The sequence below is a fragment of the Musca autumnalis genome, unplaced genomic scaffold (genome assembly GCF_047663935.1).
Source record: "Musca autumnalis isolate F117 unplaced genomic scaffold, ASM4766393v1 scaffold_4, whole genome shotgun sequence".
NCBI classification, from domain to species: Eukaryota; Metazoa; Arthropoda; class Insecta; order Diptera; family Muscidae; genus Musca; species Musca autumnalis.
The window spans coordinates 51,710,871-51,738,476 of NW_027411977.1; the positions used below are offsets into that span (position 1 = coordinate 51,710,871).

The following is a 27,606-nucleotide window of genomic DNA, read 5'->3' on the forward strand; positions in this document are numbered from 1 at the left end:
GCTAGGCAAGGATACTAGAAAAGTGAATCGTACAGACCGATTTCGCTGATGTCGCCGGTATCAAAGACTCTTGTGGCTTTACTCCTCCGCAGCGTCAGAAAGAGCTATGCAGTTGCCGATTATCAGCATGGTTTCCCTAAGCAGCACTTCGCTCCTGTCAATTTTGAAACGTGGGATAATCAATTATATATGTGGACGCCAGTCGTACGGGAGTTCAGGAACCAGAACTACAAGCCCCGTACAGTGAAACAGGGAGTTCTCCAAAGTGGAGTTATACCTCGGTAACTGTTTAACCTCTACCTTTGCAACCCTCTCCAGAAGGTATTGAGATCGTAACCTATGCGGATGATTGTACGATCTTGGTGTCAGGTTCCTTCCCTGATGTAATTTGTAAAAGACCAATTTGACGTTCTTCCACACGAGGAATATGCAAATATCCGCCACTCTACGGCCACTCTGCTCGCCACACGTACTGCAGAGGTGCGCGCTGAGTTGAATATCATGGTCGATGGTAGCAGACGTCCGACCTCTAACCAGCCCAAGATTCTAGAGGTCAATTTCGACAGAATGTTCACGTCGTCAGCTCATGTCACAGCTATCTGCGGCAAGCTGAGTTGTAGGAACGAGGTTATCAAGTCCTGCCAAAACTAATCAAATAACCAGTAGCTTTGTGGCAATAACAAATCGAAGCAACCACAATTTCGATTCAACATCAACACCGTATGGTGTCAACATGAGCACGAGCGTGCTCAATTTTTTTTTTTTTTTTTGACAACGGTTGTTGTCATTTTTGAATCTGACCACGAATGGTGTCAATGTGAGCACATGCGTGCTCATTTTTTAGTATTTCGACCACAATCATGCTCACTTTGACAACGGTACGTTGTCAATTCTCGAAACCGCTGACACCATCTTTTTGTCAAATTGACAACGGCGTACTCATTTCAAACACAAACGGAGTTGGTACACAGATGTGGTCAGTTTGAGCACGTGTGGTGTCATTTTTGGTCTGGGTGTAGAACTGGAGATAGCCCCCAGAGCCAGATTAAGCAGAAAAATCAACACACAAACTTATAAAATATAGCAGCAGACCGATGAATGCTGACAACAGGGCTATAGTCGGCGACCTGGGCGATAGGCAGCGGCCCGATGCATGGTGACGCTTTTTTAGAGCACAGCCGACCAAGAAGAGGGCACACAAAATTCTCAATATTTGCAACTTTTGACAGTGTGTTAGTACGTTGTATGCACGCATGCTGCAAAACAAAAACAAATCAAAACATTTGTGTGCTCTTTCGTTGCGTCCGGGTCGTGTGTGTGTGAATTGCCGAAAAACTTCCTAACTTTAACAATATCAAAGCACGACATTGTTTTAGAGCCGATATCACTTTCCCACTCTACTCACAAAACAAACGGAACCATGTACGACGTTAGTGGCCAGATGGGCCCTGATTGCCTTTAAAGCCAAGAGCATGTTTCTCAAACGACAAAACAAACAACTAAGGCAGACGCGGTCCAATATACGCTGATGTCTTGTTTTAAAGTCAACCCCTCTTTACCTCAGGCGACAACTCATCCAGCTTCGATGGAGGCGGTCTAATCTCTTGTCTGAAATCCAAGGGCACGTTTCTCAACCGCACTTGACTCAGACGACAACATACCAGCTAAGGCAGAGTACAAGTCTATTCCTTCGGCTACCTTCCACACAAAATTTTGGAAAAGTTCATTTTAGGACTTGCTACCGAATCCCTTTGATTTTTGTTGTAACAACTTGTATTCAGGTTTCATTAGGGGCAAGTCCATACTTCCTAAGAAAATAGCCGTTCCTTTAAGAACCTCCTCCGCAATACTTTTGAACTTTAATCCTAATCCACATTTTTGTCGGCAAGTTCAAATGTCCAAAAAAGGCCACAAAATTCTGAAAAGACCCTAAATATATTCGATATGTCCGTAGATGAAAGTTTCAGTACACATAGGCTGAGGGTATATCTCTGTCGGCTGAGGGTATATCTCTATCGGCTTCCCCCTTTCTTCTCCTTCATTTTCTCCTCATAATTGTCTCCTCAGGGTTTTTAAAATGCCTCTTACTGGAGAAACGGTTTTCTTATTCTCTACAAACCGAAATGTTCTTTAGACATGCGACAGACAGACATGTGTCATATGTTCGGAAACCTTAGCATCCAATTAACATCAGCATTCATCTGCTTGTGGTGACCATCAATGTTGTTTTTTTTTATTGTTTGGAGAATCAGCCAAATACCGCTAGAATAAATAACCGGTTTATGAGGCCGAATACCACTATTTCTTTCAAATTTATTTATTTTATTCAACAAATTAGCATTCAATAAAATTATGGCAAATGAAGAGAAGGCGTGTGTGCGTAATATTTCAGTGACATAATAGAATAAAAGTGAAACTGGAACAACAAAAAAAAGCGAATCTGAATTTAAAAAAAAAAACGTTTTGTTAAAAAATACTGATTTTTTATTCAAATAATACTCTTGGCAAAATTTAAAACAAACAAAATATTTTGCTTAACGGTTTAGATGCGTCTGCGATAGACACGACGACGAACAGTCTTGTAACGGTAGCCATCGCTAGCTAATTCAGTGCCAAAATCTGCTACAGGGGTGGCTAAAGAATTGCTAACATCAACGGTGGCAAAGGCACCACCATCAAAGGAGCCACCCACCGAAGGTGGTGGTATATAAGTGTTTACGGGTGCTGCTATGGTTTGGAAAACTGGTGCCGGTGCTGGAGCAGGTGGAATATAAGTATTGGTGGGAACCGAGATCGAAATAGCTGGAGGAGGAATATATGCATTGGAAGGAGCGCCAACGAATCCAGTGTCAAAACCACCACTACCTAAAGAGTTGTCGAAACCGCCGCCAATGACCGATCCAAATGATGGTGCATGGTAGTCATAACCCAAGTCAGAGGCATTTGCCAATATGGCAAAACACACAGCTATCGTTACAATGATAATTTTCTAAAACACGAGAACAATCATTATTAAGAATTGTGTCAACCTACAGTTTTGTTAAACTTACCATTTTCTTTCTATTCCACTAACTTTTTGCTTTTCCAAGAGTACTGCCAAACAATAAGTGATTATAACTAAATGGTTGGTGTTCACTTTTATACCACTGTGATTGATGTGAGTGAATATGTCCATGGATACGCTGCCATAAATTCATTAACACAAAATTAACGGAAATTATGTTTTGTTATCATAATTTTATTAACTTATCGACACGTTATTGGATTTAAAGTTAAATATTTAAAGTTTGCCAGTCTTCCTCTACACAGCATTGAAATACACAAAGTTTGTTATTTCTGCATATTTTTGAGAAATAGTGCAATCTTTTGATGGTCAAACTTCTCACAGGTGATTTTCTGGTTCATCATCACGATGCAGCGCAATTTCCATATTTTTATACCCTTCACCACTATGTGGGGAGGGTATTATAAATTGGTTTTGGCCAAAAAGTTTATAACGCCTCCAAATAATGGTCGTAGACCCATACATATATATTAGGGTGGGGCGATTTGTGTGGAAGGAAAAAAACCTTAATGAGCCCTTCGCGTTTCTGATTCCTGGGATTGAACTGAGCAAAAAAGTCCACTGGACCATATATCTACCGTGAAAATCGAGCCTCCCGATTTTGACTTTAAGTTTTTTATTGACATTTTTTAGATATTTTGGCATATAACAGCCAAAGCATTGAGATTTTCGATCCAACACAAAGACAAAAATTGTAGACAAGACAGTAATTGAAAACTGTCTAATACATTGCAAAAGCATTGGAACGCTCCTTCAGGCAGTTTTGGCCTTAAGAATGTGCAAACTTTTCGGAAAGTGTCAATAAATGACATTGTGCTACAAAATTTGACCAGAAAAATATTTAAGCGTTCGGATGCAAAATTATATCGTGTTGGGATCCATGGAAAACGAAAATGCCTTTATTTCGATTGGGTAACTCCGTTTCATTTTTTATAACACTAAAAGTAGTGAACATCTGGGTTTCTTACATTTTCAAATTTTAACAGACATATCTTCTTTTCCTCACAACGGATTTCTAGTGATCCTTCTTCCTTTTAAAAGGGTGAATAATATGTTTCGAACACGTTATTATTTTTTTAAATCGGTTAACAAATGGTTATAGTGGTTTAAGTCTTAAAACCCCCACAAAAAACCTATAACTGAATTTATCACAATTTTCAAAATAAACTAGCGGACCCGGCGAACTTCGTCTCGCTATTAAGGAATAAAATTTCATACAAAAACTCAATTTCCGATTTTTCCAAAATTTTACAGAAATCGGCCTAGCCGTTCTCATTTTATGAATTACTATACATTTTTTACACCATTTTTATATATATAGATATTGAACAAAACAAAAAAACATTATATATTTTTGAAAATTATGAGAAATTCAGTTATAGTTTTTTTTTTTTTTTTTGTGGGGGTTTTCAGACTTAAACCACTATAACTTAGCCATTTGTTAACCGATTTAAAAAAAATAATAACTTGTTCGAAAGATATTATTCACCCCTTTAAAAGGAAGAAGGATCAATAGAAATCCGTTGTGAGAAAAAGAATATATGTCTGTTTAAATTTAAAAATGTAAGAAACACAGATTTTCACTACTTTTACCGTTATAAAAAAGTAAAACGAAGTGATACAAACGAACTAAAGGCATTGTCGTTGTCCATGGATCCCAACACGATATAATTTTGCATCAGAACGCTTAAATATTTTTCTGGTCAACTATTGTAGCATAGTGCCATTTATCGGCATTTTTCGAAAAGTTTGCACCTTCTCAAGGCCAAAACAGCCTGAAGGAGAGTTCCAATGCTTTTGCGATGTATTAGAGAGTTCTTAACAACTGTCTTATCTACAATTGTTGGCCTTGTGTTCGATCGAAAATCTTAATGGTTTGGCCGTTATATGCCAAAATGTCAAAAAAAACGTGGATAAAAAACTTAAAGTCAAAATCGGGAGGCTCGATTTTCACGATAGACCTATGGTCTAGTAGACTTTTTTGCTCAGTTCAATCCCAGGAATAAGAAACGCGAAGGGCCCATTAAGGTTTTCAAATCGCCCCGGCCTAATGCATATATCAGGTCGAATATGGACAATATCGGCCCACTCGTTTGGGAAAAAAACATCTCTTCTTGAACCGTTCACATTGCGGCCCCTTTTACGACGGTGCAAATTTTGGGGCAAGTCCATACTTCCTGAGACCACTCCAACTAAACTTACTAGTGTTATAATAACCCTCGAAGGGAGAAACCGGTTTGGTCTTAATTTTGTACATTGTATTATTTCTTAGAGATTTGGATTACGTCCGAATATGGACTACATCGGAACACTCCTTCGGGTGCCTCCCACACAAATGTACCACGCACATTCCAGAAAATTTCGTAAACATCGGTTCGTTGGTTTTCGAGATATAACATATTTAAAAAATGGCCGTATTCGGCATTTCGGGCCCCAACTCGCAAGTTAATTTGCAGGCCGATACGTTAATAAGTGTAGCAAATATAGCGATTTTAAATCAATAGACCCTACGAAATTCATCAACAAATATATACCATTTTTATCGAGGGTCATTCATCAATATTTTTTTGAAAATGTCATTAAATTAGGTTCTATTCTGAATACTAAATACAAAGTTTCAGCCATTTTGGTTTGATGAGGACGCTGAAACCTTCAAAATGCCGAAAATCGGAAGTTAACCCTCTATGTGGGCTATTTGAAGACGTGGACATATAACGACAAATTTCCCGTGAAAAGTCTTACACCCCCCATCGAAGACTAAATACCACATATCAGCCATTTCGGTGCGATATTGAGGTCACAACTTTCAAAATACCGGAAATCGGGAAGTTCCGTTTTATGGGGGCTAGATGAAGAGATGGTAGGTTCACCGACAAATTTCTAGTGAAAAGTTTTGTGTCGAAAGTTGTATACCCCCAGCGATGACTAAATACCAAATATTAGCCATTTCAGTGCGATATTGAGGTCACAACTTTCAAAATACCGAAAATCAGGAATTACCGTTCTATGGAAGCTATATCAAAATGTGGACCTACACTGATAATTCTCTTCTGGAATTTTGTATATCCCCATCGAAGGCTAAAAGTCAATTTCGGTTTGATAATGACGCTGAAACATTCATAATATATGACGTGGACCTATACCGACAAATTACGGTTAGAATATTTTTTATACCCAACAAAACCTATTGACCAAATACATAAAAATATTGAAAATCGAGAGCGTTGTCATAATGCAGAATGATTTGTCTTCTCTTGTTCGTGTTTTGAATTTCTCAGGAGACTTCAAGCAAACAAATTATAGTGTACCACTCAGAATTAACCGTCCTATATCACTGTGCAACATTTTTAAGGTGATCTTGTGCAAACAATTCGAACAGAGGATTTTTCGAAAGTACAGACCCAAACGACAAGAAACCCTTGTTGCGTTTTGTTGTGTCAGATCCAGCTCGGATTTTATGGCCCCATCTAAACATGGTTAAATAGTGAGTTTTTAAAGAAATTCGAGGCTATATCTCTGAAACCAATGCGAATCTTCTTCTGACCTCCGAAGCAAATTTGTAGATAAGGACAAGAACAAAATATTTGGAGAAATAATGAACTCGAAAAACTGCATTTATTGCCTCAAATTTCAAAATATATGCAAAAATTCCATAATTTTTATACATTTCGCACCGTTAATTTTTTCTGAATATTTTCATTTGGAAAAATATTCCCTGGAATGTAATACACAACTCTTCAGAACATGTCATTGTTGTAAAATGCCTCTATGCCGTTGTTTTCAGTACATTTTGCAACGACGATTTAATAAAAATGTTAATAATGTGGTGAAATCCGAAATGCGACAATAAACTGTTGGTGTGAACTGTCTTTGAAATACGTGGGTATTTTGCATCATACCGCTGAAACAACATGAAGAAAGCATTTTAGAGTTTCAGAATGTTCTAAAGAATTGTTGAGAATTGTTGAGAACTTTATTTGGAAGATTTTTGGAAAAGGTTACTTGGTTCAACTCCCAATAGTTTAGCCGATACTGACAAGAATTTCAGCAATTATGTAAAATTTTCTATATTTTATAGATTTTGATGCCCTAGATGGAGTTTTTCTTATGTGTTTTTTTTTTCAAAAGATAAGTTCTACTAGTTTAGGGCTACAATATTGCTAAAGACAGCAAGGAAAAATTCCTATTTGTTTCTGAGATAAAGGCCTGATAAATGCAAAAAGGTGTAGATTTAGCCCGGTATAAATGAGGCCATAAAATCCGAAGTGAATCTGACAGGACAAAACCCTACTAGGGTTTTCGTAGTCTAAATATGTACTTTCAAAAAATGCATACTATAAGTTGCTTGCATTTTCAGTGTTGCATAGTGTATTTTTCGCCACACCGTCAGTTTTTTTGAAGAAACCGGCAACCTTTTGCTTCGAAGTGATTCCTACATGAACAACTTTCGTTTGATTTGGCTCGCTTTCGAAGACCCAACCTGCCAATTCCTGCTTTGTTTCAGCCTCCAAAGCATAGATGCTAGATTCGTCGTCGGTGATGATCTTATAAACGTCGTTTGAAGCACCGCTATCGATTTTATGCACAATTTCTTTGAACCAATTCACAGAAGCGATTGTCCACTTTTGCTGGATCACATGTTAGTTGGTGAAAGAAATGCATTATCCGTTCATGCACAGCATATTTTTTTCTGGAACAACGATCAATTTTGGGCGACTATCACGACTTTTGTTTTTTTGGCGAGTGCCGACCACGTTTGAATTCATTAAACCAGTTTTTCATAGTCCTATAGGATGGTCCTTTATCGTCATACAAAGATTTAATTTGATCGATTCACTCTTGCGGTGATTATCTACGTCAAAAGTTATGAAAAGTTCTTGGACGAAAATGTTCACAATTAAATTCCATTTTTTTGCAAAGTGATTTTCTCTAGTCACTTTAAACAACACATAACATGGTCGCACGACAAACTGTCCTAAGTGAGTCTAGGCTAAAAACTATCAAACTTTCCAAAAAAAATTTCAAATGACGCCTGGCAATACGCGGTGTTGCCTAGGCCAGGTGGCTTTCGATCAGCCCTCGTATACCCCAAACTATTGACGTCGTAACCTTCAAAATTTCTAAAATCGAAAAATACCTTTATATGGGGGCTGTAAAAAGTGGACCTCTTCTAAAAAGTTGTATACCCCCTTCGAATACTAAATACTGCCAGGTTTGCTGATGAAAACTTGGATTTATTTGAAAACATGAATTTATTTCGGGTAGAAAGTTTTCTCACCCAACGTAGACTAAATGTCAAATTTTAGCCATCAAAATACCGAAAATTGGTAGGTATCCTTCTATGGGGTTCATATAAAAATATATACCTATACTGTTAATTCTCCTCTAGAATATGATGTCGGATTTATTGAGTTTTGTTAGATTTTAAAATTGCCTAAGTTTTAACACGTAGCACTGGGGCTTCGAAGTTTTCATAGTAATTTGTATGGGGTCAAAGGTAAATTTTCACGAAATTGCTCTAAAGGCCGCAATTATTGTCTAATCGATGATAATTTTTTTACCAGTTCATTGTTGTGGCTAAAAAACTAATCCTACAAATAATTGTGAAAATCGGCTCGGATTTTAATATTAGCTATACACTCCACATCAGTAGCATAGAACATCTAAATTTTTGTTAAAGTTAGTTCATTTATCCCAAAACGAATGAAAACGTTTTTAATCTTGTAGGGATTTAAAGTCTATAATGTTCCGTATTAAACGCAGAAAAAATTATGTTTCCAGCTTTTCGCTAAATGATTTTCTGATAATTTTTCCGATAATACTTTGAAAAATAGGTATTTATTTTTGGTCATCATGATAGAACAATCATTTTATTTTTGCGAATTGTTGAGATATTAACACTGAATATGAAAATTTTACCCGATTGTCATAAATTTTTGTAGGATTCGTTTTTTAGCCACAACAAGGAACTGGTAAAATTTGCTCATCGATTGGATAATAATGTGGTCTGTAGAGAGCGATTTCCCTTTGAGTTAAAACCAGCCTGGTGTGACATTGCTCCATGTTTCCATGTACATCCAATTTTCGGTATTTTGAGGTATAGCCCACATATAACAACATCTCAGGATTTTAGGAGTTTTAAGAAATTTAGTTACATTTGGTGACCGAACTGTCTGTAATTTGACATTTGAGGTTCCATAAAAAATTTTCAACCTAAATCCACACATTTATGTAGCTCCCATGTAAATGTACCACACGATTGAAGACATTTTTTACTACACGTCCTGTAGTGCGATTCCGTAACTCATTTTTTGAGTTACCGACAATTGTCGGTAAAATTAAAATGCTTAAAATTTCGCTAATTACAGATGCTTTTCGGTAAGATAGCGACGAACAAAAACCAGTCGTAAAGTTCTACCGATAGCAAGAGTGCTGTCAACTATTATCTGAACTTTTCATTCATAATTTTGCGTTTTAATTTTACCGATTTTTGACGGTAACTCAAAAAATGTGTTAGAGAATCGAACTACTGATCTAGTTTAGGCAATTGTGGTATCCGTGGTCGAAAAACTTCTCCACCTAAAATTGTTGAAAGGAAAGGAAACAAATTATTTAGTTCAGAATATTTTATGGTGTAGGGTACAAAAAGTTCTGCTTCGCCAAACTTAATATTTTTTCTTGTTACGGTTTATTCTAGTATCTTTTGTTTAAAAATGTTTTCATTGCTTATCGACATGTTTAAATGACTAGATTTAAAAAAAAAAAAATAAAAATAACAAGTTAAGAAGCGTTAAGTTCGCCCGGGCCGAACTTTTTATACCCTCCACCATGAAATACTCTGAGCTAATATGGAAAGTACCTATGCACACAATTTTAGCTGGAGAAGTCACTTGACCACTAGAAACCCTAAATGCCAAATTATAGCCAAGTATCTAAAAACTTAAATGCCAAACTATAGCTAATTCGGTCAGAAGATGTAGCTAAAAACGTCAAAAATCGGGTGGTATAGGGGCTACAACAAAACGTGGACTGGGACTCACTGGGAATCCTAAATGTCAAATTATATCTAATTCGGTCTGAAAATGTGGCTAAAACGTCAAAATATCTGAAATCGGGCGGTACCGTTATATGGGGGCTATACCAAATCGTGGACCGATATAGCCCATCTTCAAACTCAATCTAAGTTCAGACCAAAAGCACGTGTGTACTAAATTTCAGCCGTTTAGCTCAACTCATTCGGAAGTTAGCGTGATTACTAAAGACGGACGGACAGACAGGGCTAAATCGACTTAGAATTTTACGCTGTTCAAGAATATATATACTTTATAGGGTCGCAAATGATTATTTCGAAGAGTTACAAACGGAATGACAAACATAATATACCCTCCATATTATGGTGGAGGGTATAAAAACATGTTTTTGTGCGAAGCAGCCAGAGGTAGCTGGCAAGAGAAACAACCAAAAAATAGCCAGAAACCCCAAAATAAATTGGAATAAATGTGTGTGTATGTATGTATAAAACAAATATGAATATGATGAGCAGTAGTAATAGTTCAGAACTACTTTTACGTTTATTTGGTGCAGAAGGGAATTCGGCGCGAATAGAAATGGTGAGATTAAAAAATATTGAATTTCAAAAGAAAAGTATTTATAACAATATCCAATTTATGCCCTTTAGAAAATTTTCTTATTGGTCATTTTTCTGACTGTGTCATATGTGAGCGCGAATGTTTCGGAATTGGGTTCTAATTATGATGGCTCTACTGAAATATATGAACCAATTAACATCTCAAAACGATCAACTGGTAAAAAATACAATCCACATAGTGAAAATAGCATAAAAAATCAATCATCGGAAGAAAATGATCAATCATCTGAAGAAACTGGCCAATCATCTGAAGAAACTGGTCAATCATCTGAAGAAACTGGTCAATCATCTGAAGAAACTGATCAATCATCTGAAGAAAATTCCAAAGAATCAGTGCTACCATCTAATTTTTATCTTCCCGTTAAAGCTTCAACATTTACAACTAAAAAATTATCTTCAAAATACATTCCACGTACTAACTAAAGTGCAAACAACAATGAGAAGAACTCCATACTCCATACGAACTTCCAAGCATTCAGTAAAACTTATGTTTCTGCTCCAACTCCAACTGATGTTTACTCCTCCGGTTAGAAAATCATAGGAGCGAAACTGGAATCAACAAAACCCAATATAATTCCTATTATCAATTCTACACCCTGCTCCGACTCCAATTATTGGTTATATTCCACCCTGAACTGTTTCCATTCAAAAGTTTGTTATTACAAAACAAAGTTCATCCCATCTTAGTAGGGGTTGTAGTCCACTCTCAACGGTCCAGCACACAACCTAAATCCCACCAAGAATGGTTCCAAGTAAAAATACATTGCAACTCATCAACATAACCCAGCCAGCAATCATTCCCATTGCTATTTATAAATCGTCTGCTATACGCTCAGTTGTCCATCAACCAACACCCACCAGTCTTCACCTATACGGGTATTCCAGCGAGCCATCCGACCTATTCGTTGCCCGCTGTACATGACAATGAAAATGGTTATCACTATTATGTAGTTTTATTATAGCAAATTTTATTTATAAGGTCCACAAAAATATGTTATTAAGTATGTAATAAAAAAATTGCAAACATTTGAGTTTACGTGAGTTTTTCTTTGAATAAAGCACATAAAGTTTTGAAGTTGGGCGAGGAGTACATAAATTGTGACATCATGTCACATGTCTTTTGGAAAAAAGAGGGGGTATTTGATGGGAAATACATCATACAATACTTTGGTTCAGCTTCAATATCAGATGGAATGTATACGTGTACAAGAGGGTGTTCCAAAAAATCAGTATTTTATTTTTTAAAATGCATACCCTCCAATTTTGGGAGAGACAACGAAACAGAACGATCTTCTAGATCTTTTTACCGGGTAAATTTCGGATATCATTCCGTTTGCAATCGTGAGGAGTCTCCCTTGTCCCATCGGAGATGTTGTGGGAGCATATGTATGTATTAAGGTGGTCTTAACCCAAAGAGAAATAATCGATGTCGGCTTTGTTTAGTTTTGTTAGATTTTAAGATTGCCAAAGTTTGAGCACAATCCGAATACGTCAACACATGCAACTGGGGCCTCGAAGTTTCTATAGTAATTTGTATGGGCCAAAGGCGAATTATCACGAAATCGCTCTACAGACCACATTTGTTGTCCAATCGATGAACAAATTTTACCAGTTCTATGTAGCCACAACTAATCTAAAGCTAATAAAATCTAACAAAACTAAACACTTTAAAAAATCTCGACATCGATTTTTTAAACCACCCTAATATGTATGTATGTACATATTTAAATTTCGGAACACCAACAAAATTCCAATACACGCGTTGACCAATATTTCCGGATGAAATTAGAGAATATATCGCTCATTTACTCAAACAGTGGCACATCCCAAAAAATCCAGTTTCGAGAAAAACTCGTTTTAAGTTGGCGATTGAAATTTGACTTGCCAACTTAAAAAAGATTACGAGTATTACACAAAAACTAAAATAACTACTAGGACCATATTTTGTAAACAGTTAGCCAGATATCACTGCTGAATTTCTGTACAAGATCAAACATGATTTGAAGTGGTTTAGTGCTTCATAATTCCAAAAAACATTTTTGTTGAATTAAGCCAAACTCGTATTAAATGAGATGTAACTCATCGAATTTAAGATATATCAACATGAAAATTTGACAAAAGATAAAATAGAAGTCCTAGAAAAAATAGAAATTGCTAACTCAGAAAACGATTTTTTTGAATTATGCCACTCTTTGAAAAAAATAAGCGATATGTCTATAATAATAATAATTGTTCCACAAACATCCCAGATAGGACAAGGGATACTTCTCTCATATCAATGAGTGCACCCCGATTCATATTAGCTCAATGATAAAGGACCTACTGTTTATCGCCAAGTTCGAACGGCGTGTCTTAAGACACCACTTGTAGAGAGGTTTTACATGGCTGAAATACTCAAGAAATGTCGCCAACATTACTGAGGGGTATTTTGCCACCGTTGAAAATTTGATGTTGCCTAGCCGGGGAATCGAACCCACAACCTTCAGCGTGCAAGGTGTGCATACCATTGCACCACGGTGGCACCCGAAAAGATATGACTCCCAAAAGAAGACCAAGTCGGTCCATTCCACAGCGGCCAATTTTCAGAAAAACCTGGCCAAAAATCGATGAAATATATTCATAAATTTACACTAAATAGTGTCAAATATTATGTATAGGATGTCACTGCGTGTAATTATGAAAAAATATATACGTTTTTTGTTTTGTAGTGGACATAAAACCAGGTCAAAGTGACCCTATTTGGAAGTTTTTTTTTTTCTCAATTTTTAAGTTGTTTATAAAATTATGATAATATCCAAAATAAACATTGATTTTAAATATTTTCTTGTAGTTGTAATGAAAGGTATGTGAAACGTATTTACAATCTTCAGTATCGCCAATGAAGTGCGCGTTTTTTAAAAATTGATGTCCGTACTTGTTGATTTGTTCAAGGTAAATTAAGAAAAAAGTTGTGAGGAAGATGGAGTTGGGATGTGTACCTTATAATTTCATAAAAAGGGGAAGAGTTTTTTACCAATTTCCATCGAAACATACTGCACATATTTGCACTTTCCGTTTTTACGTGGCATTTTGTCTTGCAGATATGTACAGATTTTCTTTGATCCAGAATATCAGAATATAGTGTCACTTTCTGACGTTTGGGTATAATTTAGAGTTTTGATGTATTCTAGGACCTATAGTAAAATTTTATGGCGAACAAATTTCTATAATATTTTGATCTGATTCCATCACATTTTATATGAGATTTTAAAGATTTGTGGAAAAGGACCAAAACGACCCCTTTATGACTCGTGAGGGTTAATCTTTTTTAAGAAAAATATTCCCCACATTCTTGTAAGTAAAGTTTCCAAATACATTATACACCTAAAGTTTTCAAGTGATCTCACCTCAAATATTTTCAAAACTGTAGAAATGGTAGAAGTTTGCAACCCCATTTCAGTTTCTTGGAAAAATTGATGCCGATATTTCCTTGGTATGTAATGCAAATAGATATTTCATTTCTTTGGTAACTTATAGGAAAATTTAGCGGACAACATTTTTGTCTTTGACGCCATTCTTCTAAAATGATGCTTTGTATGACAATTTTGCCAAAACTCACGTAAAGTAAGCCCTTAACCCTAAAATGTGTTTATAATTTTGCATATTTCTGGAGTTTAGGTAAGATATAGAGTTTTGGTGTATTCTAGGACCCATAGTAAAAATTGATGGCGAACAAATTTGTAGAATATTTTGATCTTATACGATCACATTTTATAGGAGGAGGGGCCAAAAAGTCCCCTTTAATGACCGTCTGTGGGTTAAAATGTATGAAAAATGAAACCAGCGACCCTAAAAACATAAGAACCCAAGTTTAGGCCTAAATCCATTCATTTTTTGAGTTTTGACCAGGTTTTTCGTAAAATTGGCCACAGTGCATTCCTTTAAATCCCTCCTCCGCAACACATTTGAACTTTAATCCTAATTCACACTTTTGTCGGCAAGCTCAAATGTATAAAAAGGGCCAAAAAATCCTGAAAAGTCCATTCGATCTGTCCGTAGATGAAAGGTATGATTCACATAGGCTGAGGGTATATCTCTGTCGGCAAAGCCGACTCATACTTTTTTACTTGTTTGGGAATCATTTCAATTGGTCATCGTATAACTTGCAAGTTTTGGACTACAATGCACAGAGGTTCCAGCCATTAGCTAAAAATAAAGAAGTGAGCAAAGCCTATAGTCGGGACGGGGCCGACTATGTGATAACCTACACCACTACACAGGGCTTTAAGCTTTTTGCTCGTGAACACTTCTTTTAGGAAGATACAAAAATAATTAATCTTGAATTTTATATTTGACTACTGTCGACATCTACTTGGTACTGATTGAAAGCTTTGCTGGTCTTCTTGAGTAGTATTTTATATGTCTTTAATACATGTATTTGTCATTAATGTATAAACTTCAAAGACGTGAAATGGTTACTCTCGCTTGGCGACAAACATTGCCTACCAACAACATAGAAAGAATTCCCTCTATTCAAATTCATCGCCGATGCTGAAGACATTATACAGTGCAATAACGACAAGGAACAACAAGAAATGGGGAGAACAAAACTAACAACAATGATAGAAAGTCACACGAACAAAATGAGAGAGAGTACTAGAGACAAATATATTTTAAGCACAGTGGAACGAACACGGAAATTCCTTAGAAAAAACAAACACATATTAATACCTAATGCAGACTAAGGAAATGTTACGGTAGCTATTGAGAAAAATGATTATCACGAACGAATGATGACTTTATTATCAGATATAATGACTTACCAACGTATCAATAAAGATCCCACGTCCAGCTTACAAAAGAAAAACAACGAATTGGTAGAGGAATTATTTAAGAATAATCTAATAACGTCATTTGAGAAAAAAACGATTAAAGACAGAAGTAGCCACAGCACCAAGGATATATGGATTACCAAAAATCCATAAAGATGGATACCCCTCAGACCAATATGCTCGTCTATAAACTCCCCGTCGATTGAGTTGTGCAAATACATTGTGTCTATTCTTAAAAACTTGACTAAAAATGCAGTTTATAACATCAAAGATTCCGTGCAATTTAGAGATAATATTAAGAATATGACGATTAATGAGAATATGGTCTCCTTTGACGTTGTCTCACGGTTCCCCATCATTCCCATAGACTTGGGATTGAAATTAATAGAAGAGAGATGGAGTGATATACAGCAATATACAAAAATACCAAAACAATTGTTCATAAACATAGTAAAGTTCTGTATAAAAGAAAACAGATATTTCAAATACGAAGAAAAGATATTCAAACAAAAGGCAGGCTTGCCAATGGGTTCCCCAGCTTCACCCATAATAGCAGATTTGGTCATGGAATCACTTTTACAGACTTCATTGGACTCACTATCAACAAAACCAAAAATATTGACGAAATACGTGGATGATCTATTTGCAATAATTAGGGAAGATGCAATAGAAGATACTTTGACAACACTAAATGGCTTTAACAGAAACATTAGATTTACACTAGAAGAAGAGATTGACGGGAAATATCGTATTTGGATACTTTAGTTATAAGGAACAACAAAAATCAGATAAAATTGAACTGGTACCAAAAACCCACGGCCTCGGGGAGGTTAATCAACTTTTATTCCAAACATACCAAAAGGATTATTATCAATACAGCTAATAATTTAATCAACAGGGTGATGAGTATAAGTGATGAGGAATTCCACAAAGAAAATAAGATGAAAATACGCAAAATACTTACACAAAATAATTTTCCACTACGAATAACCAACTCTCTAATAAATAAATATAAACCGAAGAACAAAGAAGTTGATACACAAAAAATATACAAATCACTGATATATGTACCCAATATATCAGAAAGATTGGAGAAGTCTGATATTTATGACCAAAATAAATATACTATAGCCCACAGCTCAAACAACACTACAAAAACAATATTCAGTAAACTAAAAAGCAATATACCTAGAATGGACAAACATAATGTGATCTATCAAATTGAATGTGGTGGTAACCAACAAGAAAATTGCGGAAAACTTTACGTTGGTACGACAAAGAATAAATTAAGAACACGCATGCCAGCACACCGTTCCGACATTAAACTCAGAAACACAAACATAACACAGAAAACAGCCATCGCAGAACACTGTAAACGCAACAACCACGAACCATTGATTGACGAAGTCAAAGTGTTACAAACTGAGAACAACTATAATAAGAGATTTACATTAGAAATGCTCCACATTAATAGTCTGCCAAAAACAAGAAGAATCAACAGCAAAACGGACACTGACAACACAGCATACTGCTACAGACATTTAACACGGAGAGGGAGATCGTTGCAATAAATAAAAATAGTAATCAGTGCAATATAAAAATTCGACGGTAGTAGTCAGACTACACTAGTTTTAAGTCAGATTATTATTATTATTTACGTGTAAGCGATCGTCTCCTTTTTTATGTGTTTTATTTATTATTTAACAATGCTGTGATATAGATTTTAAGACGTACTTTTATTTATTTGTAGATCAAAAAGAACTCCCTGAAGATGAAATTCATGGAATTTCGAAATATCGGAGAAATTATATAAATAAATAAACATATTTTACTGACCTCAAGCTCGAAAAATTTTATTCATCCATAAAATATAGAAAGGCCAAAAAAAAAACACAAAAGCAATTATTAGCGCCTTTTGCAATAACTCTGATATTTTACCGGTTTAGTGCATTATCAAGCTTGGAATATATCGAACAGAAGCAGAAATAATAAAATTCCATAAATTGGAAATTGGGATATCCCAGCGTCTTTTTCAACAGCACAAGCATTGCAAGTGGGATGTGTGCCAACCTATTTTGTATCATAATAAAGTTTTCTCATCCAGTGACAGGCTTTCCTTTCGGAATACGGCTACTAAAAGCGGAGGTATTCGCATAAGAATAAAACTTTGAATTTTTGTCCACATATGTAGGTTTTTTGTCCAATCCGACTCTTGAATATTATCCGACTATCACCAAACACAAATCTTCTTCTCTGGGAGCCCTACTGACCACTAACCTTCTTTACATCGTTGGAAAGGTGATATTTTCTACTTTCATTGTCAGGTTTTGCTTTTGGTATACTCCTCGTAAAAGCTGAGATATTCGGTTTGGAAAAAAAACGTTGGCTTTTTTTAAATATGTTTTTTTTGGCCATTTCGACCCCTAAATACCATCACTAAAATCAATAGGCTTCTTCCCCTCCGGACCCCCCAACACCACGTGATTACAAGTTTTAGATGGACAGACGGTCGGACGGACGGACACACAGTCAAATCGACTCAGCTCGTCGAGACATTCATTTTGGTGTATATATGTATTAAAAAAAATTATAATATAGGGTATAAAAACTGAATGTAAAATTTTTGGTTTAACATCTGGCAACTGTGACAGCTATGACATTAAACTTTTTAAAGATATATCAGCTTTTGTTTCATTCGAACGCATTCTTCTTAAGAATAGCTTCAAAAGTCGGAACATTTGACTAATAATTTTTGTAATGAGTACACGTACAATTTACGTGCAAGCAGAAGATACATTCAAAATATCGGGAAACTAATACGTATTGCAAAATATTATAATGGATTTTGAAAGAGGAGGTAATAGCTTATTTAAAAAAATAGCGTTTTAAGGTTTTGCGGAATTCCAGTTTTCTTATTGTATTTTGTAATACCAATTCGATCATATACTTAAATTTGACCTAAGGTTTTATTCATGATGCACACCAGTACGCAACTCGGGAATTATTTTCCAATGTAGGTCATGAGTTCAAGATTATCCATTATTAGTGTAAGCCTTCGTCTAGTGCTAGACTTGATATGGTGGGTTGCAGACTAATGCAGCCTATAATATTGTTTCAATGGATATATTTGGGTGTATCTACGATAACTAACCATGCACAATAACATAATTGGCATCAAATTCTTCTTCATAACATATGGTTGGGTCCTGCAAACAAATATATGTTTGGGTGCAAACAAATTATATGTTTGTGTGCAAACAAATACAAACCCAAAAGCCACAAAAAAAAAACAAACGCATGCACCAGTGGGCGTTTTCTGAGAGCAAGGGAGCGTAAATATCAAGGTGAAACACATTGAAATGTATTCTCACTTGCTCTCAGCCAGCGTTCACTGGCTATTTCTAACATGTAAACACATTTATAAATGCATTTAAAACAAGTTAGAAAAGCGTTAAGTTCGGTCAGGCCGAACTTTTTATACCCTCCACCACAAATTTCAGCCATTTAGGTGGATTAGTGTGGCCACAACCTTTAAAATACCGAAATTCGGAAGGTACCGTTCTATGGGGGCTATATGATGGCGTGGACCTATACCTACAAGTTTCTGGGGGAAAGTTTTATACGCCTAAAGAAGACTAAATACCAAATTTCAGCCATCTCGGTGTGATAATGAGGCTAAAACGTTCAAAATATCGAAAATCGGGAGATATTGTATTATGGGGGCTATATCAACACGTGGACCTATATAAACATTTTATGGTAGAAATGTTTCTTAGCCTCTGGAAACATTAAATACAAAGTTACAAACGATTCTTTGGTCAAATGGGCCTAATACATTCAAAATATACTAAAATGACGCGTACTTTATAAGGGGCCTTATGTGGGGGCTATACCAAAACGTGGACCTATATAACCCAACTTTGGTAGGAATGTTTTCTGGCCTCTGAAGACATAAAATACCAAATTACAACCAATTCTGTGGTCAAATGGGTCTAATACATTCAAAATATATTAAAATGACGCGTACTTTATATGGGGCCTTATATGGGGGCTATACCAAAACGTGGACCTATATAACCCAACTTTGGTAGGAATATTTTTTGGCCTCTGGAGACACAAAGTACCAAATTACAACCAATTCGGTGGTAAAATGAGCCAAATATCTTAAAAATTCCTTAAAACAACGACGCGTCACGCGTCATTTTGTATGGGGGCTATACGAAAGCGTGGACCTACATAGCCCGCTTTCAATACCAAAAGTCCTACGTAAATATAACATATTTTCCCAAAATTTCATCAACCTACGTCAATTCGTTCGGACGCTAGAGTGATTTCCACAGACGGACGGACATGGCTATATCGATGTAGAATTGCACGCTGATCAAGAATATATATACTTTGTGGGTCTACAATGATTATTTCGAGTAGTTACAAACGTAGTGACAAACTTAATATACCCCCATCCTATGGTGGAGGGTATAAAAAGCAAAGCAACGAAGGCACATAGGTACATACAAAATTCCAAGGAAATACATAACACACTTTAATAAAATAAAAACTGAATGAAATAAATTATAAAAAGTAGCACTTTTAAAAAGAAAAAAATTATATAGAAACATCCTTGAACATTTTCTTCAAAGTTGAAATCATCAGCGGGAAATCGGCATCTGGAATCCAATGGTTATATAATGTAATATATGTATATGTATATATTTGAAAAATGTATTGATGTAATTACCAATATTAAATGCGATTTCTTTCTCGTCCAATAAAATATTTCCATTCACCTTTTTGATTCAATTATAAAATTTATTGGACATTTAATTTACCAAAAAGACCAATTTCTTTAAAAAAAGACAAAACACAGATTTATTCACTCACTTTACCGTCTTTACTCAGCGATGTTCTCTAGAACCCTGATGAAAAGGACCAACATAATTAATACCATTGTTTTTTTCTTTTCCTCTTCGCTTGCTACGTTGGTTAACAACAACAACAAAGCACGAAACACACATGTTTTATGCATTACACCATGCACACAGCACTTTATTATAAACCAGCATTCCGCAGCTGCGAGAGCCCTGTTGTTACTACCTTTGACAAAAATCCTCTCCACCCATAAAAAATATGTTCTAACATAAACAAGTAAAAAAGCGTTAAGTTCGGCCGGGCAGAACTTTTCATACCCTCCACCATAAAATATTCTGAACTAAAATGGAATAATTAGTTTTCATTCCTGTCCCCAACTTTAAGTGGGTAAGTTAAAAAGTCAGATAATGTACATAACATGCTTCATTCGGGAGGCCCTTTTTTATGGTGCCTATATCTAACTATGTATGTTGACAATTTTTGGTGGGCAAGAAATTGGGAGGTACCGTTATATAGGGGTTATAATAAAACATGTACCTATGTTGACAGTTTTTGATGGGAGGCTTTAATGTCAAATAGCTCCTAATTCGGTTAAAAATTTTAGCTAGAATCCTCAAAATACCGAAAATCGGTACATAACGTGGGAACTTCAAATGTCATTAACAGCTAGTTCGGAGGTATGTGGGCTATACGAAAATATGAACTTAAATGAACACTTTTTGTCGCAGAATTTTTGTTGGCTTTAAGTTTCAAATTACAGAAAGTTCGTCCAAAAAATAAAGCTAAGGTACGGAAAATCGGGAGGTTTGTTTTGGGGCTATACTAAAACATGAACCTACGTGGTTAAACATTTTAAGTAAAATCCTCAAAGCACCGAAAATCGGGAAGTATCGTTATATTGGGGCTATGTTGAAAATTTTTAATGCAGATGTGTGGTAACCACTACAACCTTCAAATGTCAAATTACAGTTAGTTCGATTAAAAATTGTAGCTAAAATTGCCAAAACTCGGACCTACGTTCACAATTATTTCGAATATAAGTTTTTTGGTCACTAAGAACCCTAAATATCAAATTATAGCTAATTCGGTCCAGAAATGTGAATTTAAACGGCAAAATACCTGAAATCGGGCGGTAACGTTATATGGGGGCTATTCCAAAACATGGACCTATGTCCACTAGTTATATAAGTTTATTGACATTTAAGAACCCTAAAAGTCAAATTATAGCTACATCGGTCTGAAAATGTAACTAAAAACGTCAAAATACCGTAAATCGGGGATACCGTTATATGGGGGCTATACCAAAACGTGGACCGATATAGCCCATCATCGAACTTGACCTGCCTGCAAACCAAAGACGCATTTTCCCAAAATTTCAGACAATTTAGGTGGAGAGGTGTGGTGACCACTAAGAACTTCAAATGTCAAATGTTCTAATTACAGTTAATTCGGTTAAAACTTGTAGGTAAAAATCTCAAAATACCGAAAATCAGGAGATACCGTTATATGGAGCTATACCAAAACATGTACCTATGTTCATAATTTTTTCGAATATCATTTTTTGGTCACTAAGAACCCTAAATATCAAATTAAAGCTAATTTGGTCTAGAAATGCGACATAAATCGTCAAAATACCTGAAATCGGGTGGTACCGTTATATAGGGGCTATTCCAAAACATTGATCTACGTCCAATAGTTTTGTTATATAAGTTTATTGACACTTAAGAACCCTGAATGTCAATTTATAGCTAAATCGGTCTGAAAATGTAGCTAAAAACGGCAAAATACCGTAAATCGGGGGGTACCGTTATATGGGGGCTATACCAAAACGTAGACCTATGTCCATAACTTTTATTATATAAGTTTACTGACCCTTAAGAACCCTAAATGAACGGCAAAATACCGTAAATCGGGGGTACCGTTATATAGGGGCTATACCAAAACGTGGACCTATGTTCACAACTTTTGTTATATAAGTTTATTGACACTTAAGAACCCTAAATGTCACATTATAGATAAATCGGTCTGAAAATGTAGCTAAAAACGTCAAAATACCGTAAATCGGAGGTACCGTTATATGTGGGCTATACCAAAACGTGGACCTATGTCCACAACTTTTGTTATATAAGTTTATTGACACTTAAGAACCCTAAATGTCAAATTATAGCTACGTCGATCTGAAAATGTAGCTAAAAACGTCAAAATACCTTAAATCGGGGGGTGCCGTTATATGGGGGCTATGCCAAAACGTGGACCTATGTCCACAACTTCTGTTATATAGGTTTACTGACCCTTAAGAACCCTAAATGTCAAATTATAGCTAAATCGGTCTGAAAATGTAGCTAAAAACGGCAAAATACCGTAAATCGGGGGGTACCGTTATATGGGGGCTATGCCAAAACGTGGACCTATGTCCACAACTTCTGTTATATAGGTTTACTGACCCTTAAGAACCCTAAATGTCAAATTATAGCTACATCGGTCTGAAAATGTAGCTAAAAACGTCAAAATACCCTAAATCTGGGGGTACCGTTATATGGCGGCTATACCAAAACGTGGACCGATATAGCCCATCATCGAACTTGACCTGCCTGCAAACAAAAGACGCATTTTCCCAAAATTTCAGCGTTCTATCTTAATTTTTGTGGATGCTAGAGTGATTACCACAGACAGACGGACGGACGGACGGACGGACGTGCACAGATCGACTCAGAAGTTTACCCTGATCAAGAATATATATACTTTATAGGGTCGCAAATGAGTATTTCAATGCGTTACAAACGGAAAAACAAACTTAATATACCCTCCATACTATGGTGGAGGGTATAAAAATATGTTGGTACCCAAACATATTAAATTGAGATATGTTACAAAATGTTGCACACATATATTTGTTTGGACACAAACAAATTATGTTTGGATCCAAACATATATTTGTTTGCAATCAGTCCCAAACAAATCTTTGTTTGGATCCAAACATATTTCTAACATATATTTCTCTGCATGTACCTTCCAGGAAGAATGCTATAAGAACTATGTTAAAACAATATCATGACTGCAATTTCCCAACTTAAACTTATATATCTCAAAAATGGTACAACCTAGGAAAATATCAATCAGCCCATCTTGTACAGAATTTTCACTTCTACAACAATTTTTGTAGTCCCATTTCGAACGGATTTGCAGTTGTCAAGCTAAATCCTGAAGACCTAAAAAAATATCTGAAAATCGTGAAAACCTAAAAATGTGAACTTTCATCGCGATTTATTAAAAAATCCATCGAGCGATTTTTTCTTGTTTTTGGATTTTTCTCATCTATAAACATTGCTGTTTCAGAATCTGCAAAAACTTTTCTGGTGTAAGCGGTTATCATTTAAAGTTAGTTAAGGTTCACTGTACATAACATTGTAATATAAGGAGGCGATACAGTCAATCCATTGTCATAATTTGAACTTCTATATCTCAATAACGGTAAAAACTACGAAGATATCATAAAAGTCAATCTTGTAGAGAATTTTCATAGCTACAGCATTTTTTAATCTCATTTCGATAGGCCTTGCGGTTTTCAAGAAATATCGTGAAAACCTAAAAACCCCTTAAAAATGTATTTTTGAATTGTGATTTATTTAAAAAGCGCTCCGGCAATTTCTTTGTTTTTTTTTATTTTTCTCATCTATAAACATTGCTGTTTCAGAATCCGCAAAAACTTCCCAGTTGTAAGCACCTTCCATTTTAATTTTGTTGAAGAGCACCGTACACCTTGATACAATCACAAATATGCCTCTTCGAAATAAGGGGTTTGGAAGTTTATTTGAACGAATTTCCTTTTCCCTGTCCATGATAACTTTCGAACGAATCAGCCGATTTGGTGCAAACTTTCACTTCATTATAAATGGGTATCTCCCACGCAAAATAAGAATGTGCGATGATGAACGCTTTAAATACAACTTTAACTGGAAACAGGGACGTACGCAGGGGGGGGGCACGGGGGGCCCGGGCCCCCCCCGAAATGGTTTGGTCGAACAAAAATTTTTAAGCTACTGTAACTAGATATTATATTTTTTCTGATAAAAATGTTTATATATTTGAAGATTTCAAATTAAAACTTATATTTTCTTAAGTTTCTGAACAGAAAATGTACATCATTAACAAGTTTTGTAAGAAAATATTTTAAAAATTTTTGTTTGTAAGCTGTTTTTGAGAGAAACTTCCAATGAAATCTGAATTACTTCTTCATGTCGTATCATACCACTATCAAATGCTAACTCCTTAATGAATATACCCCATGTCTATTATTTATTCGAACTGTATAGAGCTCTCGAGGCTTAAAACTCATCCGGTTATAACAAAAATAACGAGTTCAGTATTGTGGGAATGGAAATATATAAAAAAAAAACTATTGAATAAAATGTATGAAGGGTCGGTCCTTCGTGGACTACATATTGAAAGCCAATTAGAAATTTGTTTTACTGCCATCGCCAAAATTTTGTTATTCTGTTTTAGACAAATTTGCTGCTAAACAGTATGAGAAAATAATGAAGACAAATGAATTTTTGTGCGTCACTTGGTTTTTACTTATCATCACCGAAGTATAATTGTAACCTCAGACTTTAGATTACGAGATTATATACACTAGGATTGTATCGTATAGATTTCATCAAAATAATGATTTAAGACTTCAAATATGTTTGGACGGTATTCTTTTCAGCCAAGATGGAAGTACTTACCACCGTCCGTCCGTCTGTACCTCTGTTTGTCTGGCAGGTTGGAACTCATGATAACTCTCGGTCCATGTTATGGATCTCGTAATGTTTTGTCCAAATTAGATTTAAGTCATATCGGTACCTCCGCCATAAAAATTCAAAAATGTTCATTAAAATGGTCGAAGGAACTAACCGATTCGGTCTAAAATCGAACCTAATATGGTTCGCAAGATTACTTCCAAAAGTACATCAAGGTCCAAGAGAATATGTTTGGGCAACATCTTCAGGTCTCTTATACAAGTCTAACATAACTGCAGTTTAAAGACTGTTCGATGATTCTTTGGACATTTTGTAGTCTTGTTTACAGCGATATCCTACTTTTTGTGGACAAGTTTATGCTTCCTGACAAAGCTCTAAATACTACGGTGGCCAACTAAAAAGCTTATGGGCGCGGTAACTATATAGAACTAAGTCCATCAAAGTGTTTGTCATCTAGTCCAAAAACTTCTAATCGTACAATTAAGAAAACAAATTATAACGCTTCTTTTGTAACATAATATTAAAAGTAAAAACCAGTAAGGAAACGATCAAAGTCGGGCGGGGCCGACTATATGATACCCTACACCACTGTGAATATGTAAAATATAAATCGGAGCTACATCCAGATCTAAACCCATTTTGATATAATTTGGCACATTTATTTCCAGACCGAATTTAGTCACACATTCCAAATATCATTGAAATCGGACGTATATAGCGTGATTGGTACATCGCATACGTGAAATCGGGCGAACATATATATGGGAGCTATATCCAAATCTGAACCGATTTCGATATAATTTGGCACATTTATTTTTAGACCAAATTCAGTCACACATTCCAAATTTCATCGAAATCGGACATATATAGCGTGTGTGTTACAGAAAATACGTGAAATCGGCCGAAAATATATATGGGGGCTATACCAAAACTTGGACCGATATAGCCCATCTTCGAACTTGATCTTCCGACGGCTAAAAAAATGGTATTCCCCAATTTTCAGCGAAATTGGTCAACAAATGCGACCTGTATGTTGCGAACGGACGGACGGACGGACATGCATAAATCGACTCAGAAAGTGATTCTATGTATATCCCTAGAAGGAACTATGGGTCTATCTCGCTTCCTTTTGTATGTTACATACAAATGCACTAACACATAATACCCCTTACCACATTGTGGTGTAGGGTATAATAATCCTGGTATCAGAATCTATCTCTTTCGGTAAATAACACTGTGCAACACTTTTAAGGTAATCTTGTGCAAATAATTTGAAGTGAGGATTTTTTGAAAGTACAGACCCAAAGTACAAAAGCCCTAGTTCCGTTTTGTTGAGTCAGATACAGCTTGGATTTTATGGCCCCATCTAAACATTGTTAAATATCGACTTTTTAAACAACTCGGGGCTATATCTCTGAAACCAATGCAAATCTTCTTCTGACCTTTGCAGCAAATTTGTAGATAAGGGCCAAAATAAAATATTTGGAGAAATTAAAAAAAAAAAAAATAAATTTTATAATATATATAAAAATTCCATAATTTGTATACATTTCGCACCATACCTCCAAAACTGTTAAATTTTTCTTAATGTTTTCATTTGGAAACATATCAACGACAACGACAGCCGATATTCTTAAAAATTAGGCTAAAATCATCGAAATAGTGAAAATTTTGCTATAGCAAAGACAACGGCAATTCTTTGTGATTGTATGATTAAAAACTTCAATATACTTCAATAAATTTTACATGGCGACATTACCGAACGTGGCCCGATATTGTCTATTTTCAATTCTAAATATCCTACTCTGTAAATATTTAAAATTGTATCCTTAGTCCCAATTTACATTAAACGATTTTTCTTGCGGCAATTTTTCTCGTTCTCTTTTAAACTTGCCTCTTGCGTTTATACAGGCAATTCTGTTTCTGCAAGTTTTGTTTTCAAAACAATGAAAATAATGTCAAAAACGAAAAATATAAAAGGAATTGCCTGAAAATTGCCGGTACGACCAATTTTTTTCCACTTCCATACCCGTTACGTGTCTCTCCTACAAACTGAGACTTGCCGCAAGTAAACTCGCCTAATGTAAATTGGGACTAAATATTATGAATTCTTTCTATTGAATTTATATACTTTGTACCATTATTTCATATAAAATATAGAATAGAATACATATGTGCCAAAATTTCCAGTCCATCGGACAAAAATTTACCGAGATATGAGCTTTCGAAGGGAAACCTTTATTGTGTTTTGTATGTAGCATAGAAACTAAAAACGTCTTTTCCTCGCAGTGGCACTTTATATGTTTTTGTGGGACTATTGTACACATAAATCATGTGCTTAACCGAGGGAGTCTTTAAAAAAAACTGCTGACGGAGTCAGAAAAAATATCAAATTTGTACAGTGTTTTGTTTTTGTTAACATCGAAATTTTGATTTTAACTGTTCAAAATTTTTAAAAATTGATTTTTTTAA

General features: G+C 35.5%; 1 protein-coding gene across 1 annotated transcript in view; it reads right to left on the reverse strand.

Annotated features, from left to right (window-relative positions):
• Positions 1 to 27,606, reverse strand: part of Cpr73D (Cuticular protein 73D) — a 162,248-nt gene that overhangs the window by 90,095 nt on the left and 44,547 nt on the right. The gene's annotated exons all lie outside the window — the stretch shown is intronic.